Genomic DNA, 12037 nt, shown 5'->3' on the forward strand with positions numbered 1-12037 from the left:
GAAACTGCAGTTCAGAGATGCTGCAAGAAGTATTTGTGGTTTCTCGGTTGAAAATATATCACATCTATATCAAAGCATATTTACACAGACTAGAAATCTGACCTGGTAAACTAGAGCATTTAAATATAATAAAAAGAAAAACTGTAAAAAGAAATATAAAGCTATGAAATTTAAAACAACAAATAGACATGTTTGTAATTAGATAAGACAAAAAGTGAGCAATAAAGTATAGACGTTTAAAAAATACAAATATGCACAAATTGTACTTTATCCTAAAACTGCTTGATTAAAAATGTTAATATTTTATTTTTTATTATTATCCACAATATAATTCCACATGCAAATATTTGTTGTTTTATTTTCAATTCCTAATTAATCAAAAGTAAAATTTTAAGAAATGTGAACTTTAAAGAAACGTGGGCTGATATCATAATTTATGTAGTACATTTATACACTAAAAATCCTCAATAACATAGAAACCTTTACATTAGAAAAAAGCTAAAAGTCAGTTTTTCAAATAAAAATTTAAATAAACACAAAAAAGTCAACTCAACTAAATATCGTTAAAAAAGTACAATAATTATAATAAAAACAAACCTAAATATTAGTTAAATGACAATAATATTTGCTGAACTTTCTTTAGTTTATGCTAGGCATATACCTTAAAATAAAATAGTAAAATATAATGTCTATTTTGTCTTTGTAAATGTTCACATGACTGGAGCTGAATTTCTCCTTGAACAACCTTACAAGGACCAGCGTGAACATTGTTGTCATTGTTAAAAAAGTCTTTTGTTTCACCGTCTCCATTCATCTGGAAGAACAGCGTTTCACTCCGAGTCAGTTCAACTAATTCACGTTCAATTCACTGCAACTTTTCCGGCCCACTTCTCCTCTGTCCTGTGGATATATTTGTCCAGGAGAAAAGTGGGACAGAAACATCCCATGAGCCCCCACATCTCGGCTGGAATTAGATTTATTACCCAGAATGCCCCACAGGGGAGTACTGTCCCCTGTACTGTCTAGAAGCAGGATCGATGGAAGGATGGAAGAAGAAGAGAGAGAGAGAGAGGCGGAGAGAGAGAGAGAGACAAGAAGGAAGAGGAAAAAAGGAAGGTCTATTTCAGTATGCAGCACAAGCAGGTCTGTGTGTGTCTGAGAGAGAGAGAGAGAGAGAGAGAGAGAGAGATCTTGTTTTTGTTCAGTTCTTTCATGTCTGTGTTACATAAGCCTTAACATCGTCTTTTAAATCCCTCTCTTTATTCCTTTCTTCATTTACTCCGAATTTAGCCCAAAATTAGTCATCAAAAATGATGCTCTTGCAGCAGACAAAGATCGTTGCATAAAGTCTAAATTTAACTCATTACAGCCAACCAGTGGGTTTGTTATTTTATTTATTTAAAGTCAGATTTTTTTAAAAAAATCTTTATATTTACTATTTAGTTTTATAAATATATTTGGAAAATTCTTACAACTGTTAGTTATATTTTCTTTTGCTTTCTTTTAGTAAGTTCTTTCACATTTATTGTAAATTATTTCAGCCTATTTTGATACTTTTTTTTACTTTGACCTCTGGCCTTTGACCTATGACCCATGTTCCACCATGTTGATGCTCTCCTTTATTATGTTTTGTTCTGCCTGTAGACGTAAGGAATATCTTAGACAACTTAATGTATTTTATATTTTAGACATTGCTGAGTTATTGATGAGTTGATTTTTTTTTCCACTTTTTTGTCATTTCGAGGCGTCACAGCAAACACTCTTTTCCAGGTATTTTTCCATGTATTGGTTTACTTCCTTCATTCACAGTAGCCACCCTGAAACACAAACTTTCAAATGATAAGTTCTAACTATACTTCCCCAAGAGTCGACCTGACTCTAGTGACTTGGACCAGAAACGTTTGAGTAAATTGTCTTTTGGACGCCATTAGTCAAGTCAGAAGGATCACAAATAGAGTTAGTCCTTCAGTTGTTCACTGTTACTTTAAAAATACCAAAAACCCTGACAAGATTTTTGGAGCTAGTGATGGAGGACGTGGTGATGGGAGAAGACGAGTGAAGGTATGAGACAGAGATAGATGATGCACCGTGGAGCAGCGAAAGTTTCCTCTTGAAACACTGTTCCACGGACCAACAGAACTCTTCTCCACATGACATATGTTGAACGTCAGTGGATCCTCAGTCTGTCGCCATCATCTTGTCCGTGAAATTACACAGGTGTTTTCTGGGGATGTCCCATATGAACTTTCTGCCGATATCTGATAGGCTGGTATTGTCCAAACACTTGATTTCCGATTCCGATATCAACCGATACTGATATGACGGGGCAGTGCACCAGCAGGGGTCTGCAGAGATAAGAAGATACTGAACTGAACTTACTGTTGTTTTGACGAGCAGCTAACTGGAGCTAAATAAGTTTATGCCAGAGGATTGTTTTTGCTCTATTATTGATCGGTTTTAGTTTTTTGGCTGTATTTTTGTCTCTGTGTTTACTGTCTCTTCAGGAATATTTGGAACATTCTTTGCAACTTTGCTACAGTTTCTGAGTTTGATCTTCTGTGATCCTTTGGCGGAGTTTTTCACACTTACCTTCATGTTTAGCTACTTTTGTTTGTTTTTTTTTTACATTAAATAATTAATTAAATGTATTTTTCTTTAGGTAATTCCAGGTCTGACTTAAAAACAAACTCTGTTTCATTGTTATCAAATTTAAACTGTATCTCTAATATGATAGGTTGTGCATTTTGATAAATTAGTTTTTTGCTGTGAATTTGAATTAAAGCTGATATTTATTCTTCTACAGCAGGAGGAGCAGACGGCACTCAGGATGTTTACTCCAAATTATAAAATTTGGCCTCTCTTGAAAGAAGTTTGGATAGCCTTGCGCTTGAGGAGAAATTTAATCTACATTAATGTGCATTAATCATCCTCACAGGACACGTTGTCCCTCAGAGGACAACGCTCAAGCATGACTTTGTCCTGTGATTTAAATAGGGTTCTTCTCATTGGTCAGACGTCTTATTTTCCAGTTAACTAGTATTTCACAAGATAAGACATTTGTGAACGACCTCTGCTCTAACATCCATATGGTCCATACAAAAAACAGCTTAGGATGCAATGACACCGTGTAAAATCCTCCACTGGAGATCCCCAAGTCTTTTCTCCACTGGGCTCTCAGTCCACACACACCTCCTGGCATACAGAGCCTTCTTGCTCCCTCTGTTCAGGCCAGTTCTTCTCCGTCAATGTGCTTTAGGAGCGCTGCTGAACTCACTGAACCCAGGCCACAGGTGGATCTCTGGGTGTGGGTCTGTAGGGTCAGTCACTGTTTCATTGTTGTTGTGTTGGAGGATGAGGAGGAAGAAGAAGAAGGCGACCCTGTTTACATCATGGGTGTCCACCTATATGGTGAGCAGCAGTATCAGACGGTTGCTGCATGTTTATGTACATACATCACGTATGTAGGTCAGGTACACTACACTGACAATGGTTGCCATGGGAACAGACCATCAAACATGACTGCAATCTCTGGCAGAGATCACCCAGTGGCTCTCACACCTCTTGTCTCATCTCATCTCATGGGCTCTCAGCTTTAACCCTTTCAGATTATGGGGCAGCTGATGAGGGAATATGCCATGGAGAAAGTTAACGAGCTCAGACTGAGCCTCTGCTGCTGATGAAGAGGAGCAGGAGGAGGAGGAGGGAGAGGCTTAAGATCAATAATCCAGCACACATCTGTACACTGGTTGATGAGTTCAATGTCATTTATCAAATCCTAAACACCCCCCACACACACACACACACACACAGACAGACAGACAGCTAGAGAGAGAGTGAGCTTGAATATCACGGGTGTCTCTCACTGAGCCTGTGTTTGATCTGTTAATGAATGTGAACACATGACCTTGAGGATTCACGATGAAGACAATGGGACTCTCCCTGCCTGTCTCTGCCTCAATGACACACACACACACGCACACACAGCTACAGAGCACAGCTATCCCATAACAAATCCTTAATTACTTTTTATAGCCTCATCAGAACAATATGCTAACAGGATAAATAATATTTTTTTCTATTTAAAATGTTTAAGGGAAATTATGCATTATGTTGTACTTTGCCTTGAAAGATTAAATACATTTTAAGGTTGTTTTTCTAAGGCTATAAACGTAGTCCTGCCAGTTAGTTTGATTAAACACCATGAAAGGTTTATTGGTACGTTTATCTGCAGCAATGCTGCCCTCTGCCTCTGTCTTCTCTTTTTAAACTTTAAACTTTTGGTGGTCTATTCGTCTTCTAATATTCTATAACGTTAGGATTCATATCTTTAGGACGTAACTTAGAGCTAAAAAAACCCAGTGCCAAAGTCGACCTAAATAGGTGACAAAAACACACACACACGTGCACACACTCTGTATGGTAATTGCACGTGATTGGATTCAGTGAGTCTCTGATGCATTTTGAATGCTGATGAAGTACTTTACAGAGACGGCGAGGTGATAGAAAGCCTTCTCTGTGCCGGCAAGACCGAGAGGAAGCAGCGGGGAGAGGAGCGAGGGAGATAGAAGAGGGGAGGGGAGAATCCCCATGCCCTAATCATTCATCAGTGTCACCCAGTGCCTGGACCACGTGTCTGCGCAATCAAAAATCCACACACCATGGTGGAAATGCATTTCTCACACACGTGAGTCTCTGTTCTGGACTGAGTCCACTCAACATGTCCTCATTCCTGTTGTCCCCTGTCCTTCAGGCTTCCTGCTGTGGAGGTGCAGATCACACAGAGCAGCTCTCTCCCCCTGGTGTCCCACTTCTTATGTCTGTTCAGTCTAATGAGGTGAAACATTAGCTTGAGGCTCAGCAGACAAGCTTTTAGGGTCAGCAGCATATGCAGAGCATCTCTATGGTAGAAGAAGCTGCAGAAACGGCTGGATTTTAATGTAAACGTATTTTTGTTTTCAATCAGCAGCGGGTGACCCAGAGGTCATGATTATTGAGTTTCTGGGAGCATGTGTTAGGGAACAACAAACACTCCTATAATTAGGTGTGTTTGTGGTAACCGTTCACTTAACCTGCTTCTAATGATGAAACAAAAACAAAAAAACATCAACTTTTACTCGAAACTTGTAACGATGCAATTATCTAGATTGTATTGATTAAATATATAAGAAAAGGTAATATTATGAGATTAAATTACAGGAAAAACTAGAACCACTAGAGTCAAAGGAATACTAATTTTTACCCATCAGCTCCTGCAGCGCAGAGGATAAAGAGATAAACAAAGATGGCTGCCTGTGGTTTTAAAGGTAAGATTATGTGGGATTTCTTTTCTTGCTTTTTCTCTTTTTTTTTTACTGTTTTACGGGTAAACATTTTGTATGTTGACCTTTTATTATTCTATATTTTTATTATTAGAATTTCATTCATTTTATCTACTACCACTGGGGGCAGTACCAACAGGGTGACCCAACATGGCTGCTTCTGTACAAAGGACTCTGCTACTTTTAGTCTAGTGTCAGTTCTGCAATATTCTATATTTTTGCAGGTTTTGGAGTAGTTTCATAAAAATTCAATGAATAAATTTAAACCTAGAGCCCATCGGGTTTCTGCAGTCAAGTGCAGAAACTTATCTCTCTTGAATTATAAGTACTAATAATTCCAACAGCCTAATCTCATTACTTTTATCTGATGTAACGATTTAATCAGACTTACAACATTTTAATCAGCATTTCAAAATCAAGCTCACGTACGTTGGCCAAAATATTCAGTGTGGAATATTTTGGTCCAACTAGGTTTTTATATTAGAAAAAAGGGAAGGGAAAAAACAAATCAGAGACTGCAGTGTGACCTAGTGGTGCAGGTGATTTTAAATGACGTTCTGTCTGTGTATATTGACACAGAGATGTGTAATTGGGGTCCTGGGTTCGTCCAGGACCCACTGTCATCTGGCACTTTCTTTGCCGCTGCCATTAACAGATTTAAAAAGCAAGAAGCAAAAGGTTTGAATTACATATACTGGTACAACCTTAGTCCTTTAGAATGTACTTCAATTCACTTATGTGTCTGTATGACTGCAGTATGGGATCAATAAAGTCTTATCCTATCTTTGGAATTCAGCTCAGTATATTTTCCTAAATCACAAGAAACACATCTCTGAAAGTTTTCCTAGAATAGATGATTCAAGTTAGTAATAATTAAATTTAGCCTCTTGTTTTTCCTCTTTAGGATAATTTTTCTTTAATGTCTTTTTTAAAAAATGTAATATTTAAAAGCTTTAGTTATATAATTTTTCTTTAATGTCTTACAAAATGTAATATTTAAAAGCTTTAGTTAGTTAGTTAGTAAACATCAGCTCTCTTCTTCTGACAGTACCTGTATGTCTCAGATATGTCTGCATGACGTGTCATCTCAGGAGTGAGTCACAGGAACAGCCTCTGCCAAATGAGTTAAACAAACTGTCAGTGAGCCACATTCTGACAGTGAATTAAATGGTCAAAAGCCTCCAGCCTCTCACAGGCACCACATACATACAAACAAACAAACCCACAGGAAGAATCATTAACATTTCCTCTGACCTTTTCACTGTGTCAAAACAACACAAAGTCTCTGTCAAACAGAACACTGTTGATTCACAGCAGGATCTGTTTCCCATCTCTGTTCAAACACCTTAACCTCACGGGGCTTCTAATATAACAGTCATTATTGTTTTTTCCCCAAGGGGGATTGTTTCATTTTGTCCACATGCCCATAGTGCGTTCTCAGATCTTTGCTGCCATCTGCTGGCAGATTAAACCACACAAATCCATGTGGATTACGCTCAACCTGCAAAAAAAGGGTCAATTTTCCAAAGAACGGATAACAGATATCACACACTTGTAGTGCTTTATACACCGCTATTCAACTGCATACAGTTTAGGTTTAAGTTGGATTATATCACGTTAGAGCCACATGGCGGAGTGGTTGGTGCTTCACAGGTCCAATATTAGTAGCAGAAGAGAAATAAATGAAAAATGTAAAAATGTGAATTAGAATTTAAGCACATTCAGCTTAAAGAAGCTAAACCCAGTGAGGTACGGTGAGGGTTACGCCTGGTGAGACACTGGACTCTAACGTACAAATATACGAACCCAAAATAGAACCTTATATTTTAAGTTTGACCTTATTTGAAACATTTACGTATTGTGCACCTTTTCTTCTTATTAAATCAGTTCCTTGGTGTCTTAAAGAAACGTCTGTCACATACTTCGGTCACAATACCCCGAGGACTAAGAAACACAACACTTTTTTAATCCTGTCAAAAGCCCTGGTCCAAACGCTCTGTTTTACTCAGATTCTCAACTTTCCGATACTACTTGAACATCACATTATACAGACGTTATACAAGTTGTTGACATTTTCTATTTGTTACCATTCTCACACATTGCAGCGTCAGCTGGAGAGTCTTACTCGGTCTAATACCTCAGTTTTTCTCGGGGGAAAAAATGGTGGTGTCATCCATTTATATGACACAGTATATAATATATATAATTTAAAACAAACAAACAAACAAACAAACAAACTGCGTAGAAGAGGACGCACCTGTTACTCATTGTGCCTGAGGGGCTCAGCACTGTCAGTCATAAAACTAACCGCACATCACTGCCCTCTATCACTGCGGTGGGGTACTGCCTGCCTCGCCCAGTACATTTTTTCTGCGCTTTCATGACTGTTCTGAAAGAATAAATATGTCACACATATATTAAATATATTAGGCAGACTGTGGGACGTCACAAATGCGTAGTACACATAAAACAATGTATATCAGTGATATAAACAGAGACAACAATGGGCACTTCCTCCACTGATGGCAATACCAAGCATTTTGAAGGGAATTTCTTTTTTGTCTACTTCTCATAAAAAACAGTCAAAGCAACATACAGATAGTGCTAAAGATAAAACTTATCAGATTGGCCCATCTATCATAAAGAGGAAGAGCAGTTATAGCACATTAAAAATATAAACTGTCTTCGACATCATCATTGTGCAAGAAAAGACAGAGTAAAGTCCATTTATGGAGAAAAAAGAAGTCAACTGTCACTTCCTTTCTGAGCCAACAGACTCCACCTCTATTTCTTACTGAACCCACCTGGGGGTGTTATTTCTATCGCTGGTGTATTGCCATACAGTATAACCAGTAACAATTCCTTGACATGATATGTGGAGTTTGAAGTCTGTAGTAATATATTTGTTTGAAATTCAGATCTTAGTAACAGCATTAGCAACACAAAATGAGAGTCAACAAGACAGTGGAACATCCCTCTAATCGGTCAGTTGTGCAGTCTGTGGTGTTCTGCTCAAGCACCAAGTCCTTTACTCTATGTCCACTGTTCCCTAGAGATGGTTTGAATGTAAGGGTCAAATGTCATTGGTGTGTACAATAATGGAAAAGGTGGTTCTGAGCCTGCATGAAACTCAGATTACTGATGTAACAAAAACCTGTGGAGTAACAACAACTGGAGACAGTTTTCTGTTATCTTAATAGATGAGCATAATGTAATGTATGTGACTTTTTTTTAATTTTTTTTATTATTGTCACTTGATTTATATAATTTATATAATATATATACAAATACATATAAAAACAAATAATGGTGATATAATTAAAAAGGCACATCTGCCATCAACGGAAGCATAAAATAAAGAACCTGGTTGTAAGACCAGACAGCGTTGAAATATTAGATACTACAGGAAAACGGTGGAGGATCCAGAACTTCAGAATGTGTGCAGGCTGCAAAAGAGATGAGTCACCAAATAAAGATTGACAATGATAAAGACAACAAGGACACATTTTACAATCCTAACTTGAGTGAAGAAAGGTTAAAAGTTTGATCAACTGAAAATCCTGAGAAATATAAATCAAAAAATAAAATAAAGTTATTGTTTACAACAATATTTACACTAATTACATTTAAAAAGCCTTAAATTATTTGATGATGTAATATCAACTTTGGTAATGCGAGATGGCAATAATAATTCCACTTCATTTCTGTAGATTTGTCTTATAATTCATAAAAAATAATAAAATTGAAAAAAAGTTAGAATGCCAATTAATCCCAATTCAGATAGGTTTCATTTTTAGCACAGCTGTGGTTTTCATGACTACAGTGTTTTGGGTCGGGCAGAAATGAAACTCAGGACACATGAATAAAAAAACTTCTCAGAACTGTGGGGGGGGTCGGGGGGAGGGCTTTTCTGTGGTCACGTCTGTGTAAATAATTCCACTGGGAGTTTTAGCTTCTTCCTGCTCGTGCAAGGGAGCGAATGCAAGAGAGAGAGGGAGAGGGGGGAGTCAAAACCCAGTGAGGCCATTACTGAAGACATTTTTCTAAAATCCCAGCAGAGCTATAAATCACATTGCTGGAGGTTTTATCCCACTGCCAGGAGATGAGCTCGGGCACATGAATAATTAAATGAACCGACATGTGTTCGTTCCTCAACCTGAGCTCAACAGGCTTTAATTAATCAAATGCGTGATTTAAGTAAAAAATAAAATAAATTATCTAAAGTTAGAGTATAGAATGTTTTCCAATTATTTAAATTTTCACACAAACTGTATTTATTTTGAAATATATATAGATATACATCCAATTAAAGGAGAAAATTCAACATTTACTGTTAGCTTGGTTGGTTAACTAAACGGTAGAATTTCCCTATCCTTAAGTCAACTTACTGGTTTTAAAGGGATTGCTCGCACCATTATTTTAGGATTCCATTTTTAGACACATGGAGATTTTTTTCAGTCAAAGCACAAGTTTCCTTTTGACTGTTTGCTCCTCCTCCTTCCCTTTTTCCTCTTCTTCTTTTATCATCTTCTTCTTTTTTTCCTTCCTTTCACCACCATCTTTCGATTCATCAAAAAAAAAAAACTTAACAACGGGCATGGCTTAAATTGGTGAATCTATTAAGATTGACGTATGGGCAACAATCACATTTCCGAGGAATAGGTCACATGGAGACTCAACTGGAATTCCTGAAATTAATAGGTCCAACACTGCGACTGCAGATGAAGGGTGCATTGAGAAACATTTTAACACAGGCTGTAAACTGTGTTGGGCAGGACCTAGACGTCTCATTGAAGTTCCATCTCTTTTTCACAAGAGTGCAGGTCAGGAGGACTCCTTGAAAACATTCCCAGGATTGGCTACAAGACCCATTCAAAAGCTGCTAACGGCATCATTTCACAGTTTAATCTTCCAACTGTGCTGCTCGAGGTTTCCTTAAAACACTGTAGCTGAATATTTGATGAAATTATACTGACAAATTTATAGATATGAGCAAAAAAGCTAGTGAAAAACTCACTTTAACAAATGTTGAGCAAAACTTTGTGAAAGGTTAGATAGAAAGGAATTACTCATAAAACATAATAAACATTTAGTAAAAAACTGTTTTAAAAAAATAGCAAAAAGGGCAATAATAATAATAATAATAATACCCTCAACACAAAAACCATATTTCCAAAACGTTTGCAAAGTCACTAACCAGAGAATAGCTATAAGAAAAACTAATAACTTCTTAAAACATAACTTAATATGAACTTATATTGAAAAGTGAAGTTTCTCTATTACTACTGTCACGGGTATGAAAAAGACCCAACAGCAGCAGCACCACGTGGGATGAACTCAGTCTTTATTAGAAGCAAACAGAGCACTTCAGCTACTGAAGCTTAGACAAGGCAATGTCCCGGGCAAGTCAGGTCTGGATTAAAGAACAAGTTCAGTGAAGTGCTCATAAAGCAAAGGAAATCTGGCAAGAGAGTCAAGGGAGTGCAACTGAACATATAGGTGGCAGTGGTTGAGCAGATTAAAGGAATAAAGGCAGGAGTTGAACAAAGGAGCAAAAGCACAAGGGACATTCAAGGAGCAGACTGTGACAACTACAAGAAACACCACTAGATTTGACCAAATATCACTAAAAGTGTTTGATTTGGTCTCTTACATCAACGCAGTAATTGAAAATGGTTTGTTAACATCACATTGCTGGAGAGAGAAAAACAAATAAAAAGAAAGAAAAATTAAAGAAGACCATATGAAAGATGATCCTGGCGCAACAAGTGGAGTTTGGGGAAGACAAGTGACGCTCCAACATGATCTTCATCTTCAACCCCCACAGTCAGTGTTAGTCTGACCGCCCACAGTCCATCAGGGGGAGGAGGAGGAGACGAGGGAGGGAGAAAGTACTGCTTTGTGAATGAGCGGATCGGCGAAGAGGAGAAAAACTGAACTTTACTCCTATTATTCCTGCAGCGTTTGGCCGCGGAGGTGTCCGTGTACTAGCCGGTGCAGAGAGGAGCAGAGCAGGATTCACAGTAAGTCACGACGCCGGGCAACTGCCCCTTCTAACCGGCGTTAGGAAACACATTGACGTTTTTTTTAAACTCGACTCGGAGATGCATGAGAGCCCGACCAACCGTGACCGGAATAAGTGTCGTGAGATGGGAGATAATCCCAGGGCAGGATTTAACTCCATTTGCTGCTTTTTTTTTCAGCCTTAAACGTCGCCCGTTTGTGTTATAACGTCTTTCTTCCAGAACCAGCCATGTTGGTGCAATAAATCACGTACTGTCATTTGACTGTTTTTTGGTGGAATCAGACGAGATCAGATTAAACTCTGTTGTCATTGAAAAGTAAACACTCAGATGATAACGTGTAGTTTCTAACCGGAAGTGTGAAAATCAACCAATTCAAGTGTACGACTGTGCAACATGCAGACTGTGCAGAGTAACGTCCGTGTGGTGTGACGTGATGACCTGAGGAGGTGAATCCTGCAGCTCAGTGAAGCATCTCTCCGTGTTTGTTTATCCCTTGTTGGCCTCAGATTACTGTATGTGTTGAGTCACATCTGAAACATTTCACTCTTTCATGCAGAAGTTTCCATTTGTCTGCCACTGTGCGTGGGTTTCGCAACATTTCATGACTCATGCAGCAGACGTGCACGGCCCATGTCACAGTGAACAAAACCGTAGATTCACAAAAGGACTCATTCATGATATCATTGAGTTCTG

General features: G+C 38.1%; 1 protein-coding gene across 2 annotated transcripts in view; it reads left to right on the top strand.

Moving 5' to 3' along the window:
- The first annotated feature begins 10644 nt into the window (after nt 1-10644).
- Nucleotides 10645-12037, top strand: part of LOC103381695 (uncharacterized) — a 28681-nt gene continuing 27288 nt past the window's right edge. The window contains exon 1 of one of the 2 annotated variants that reach the window (XM_008314183.3): nt 10645-11341. The gene's annotated coding sequence lies outside the window, so the exon portion shown is untranslated. The remainder of the gene's footprint in view (nt 11342-12037) is intronic. The other variant, XM_008314182.3, reaches the window with a different exon arrangement.

Source organism: Cynoglossus semilaevis, chromosome 8, assembly GCF_000523025.1.
Source record: "Cynoglossus semilaevis isolate Cse_v1.0 chromosome 8, Cse_v1.0, whole genome shotgun sequence".
Classification (NCBI taxonomy): domain Eukaryota; kingdom Metazoa; phylum Chordata; class Actinopteri; order Pleuronectiformes; family Cynoglossidae; genus Cynoglossus; species Cynoglossus semilaevis.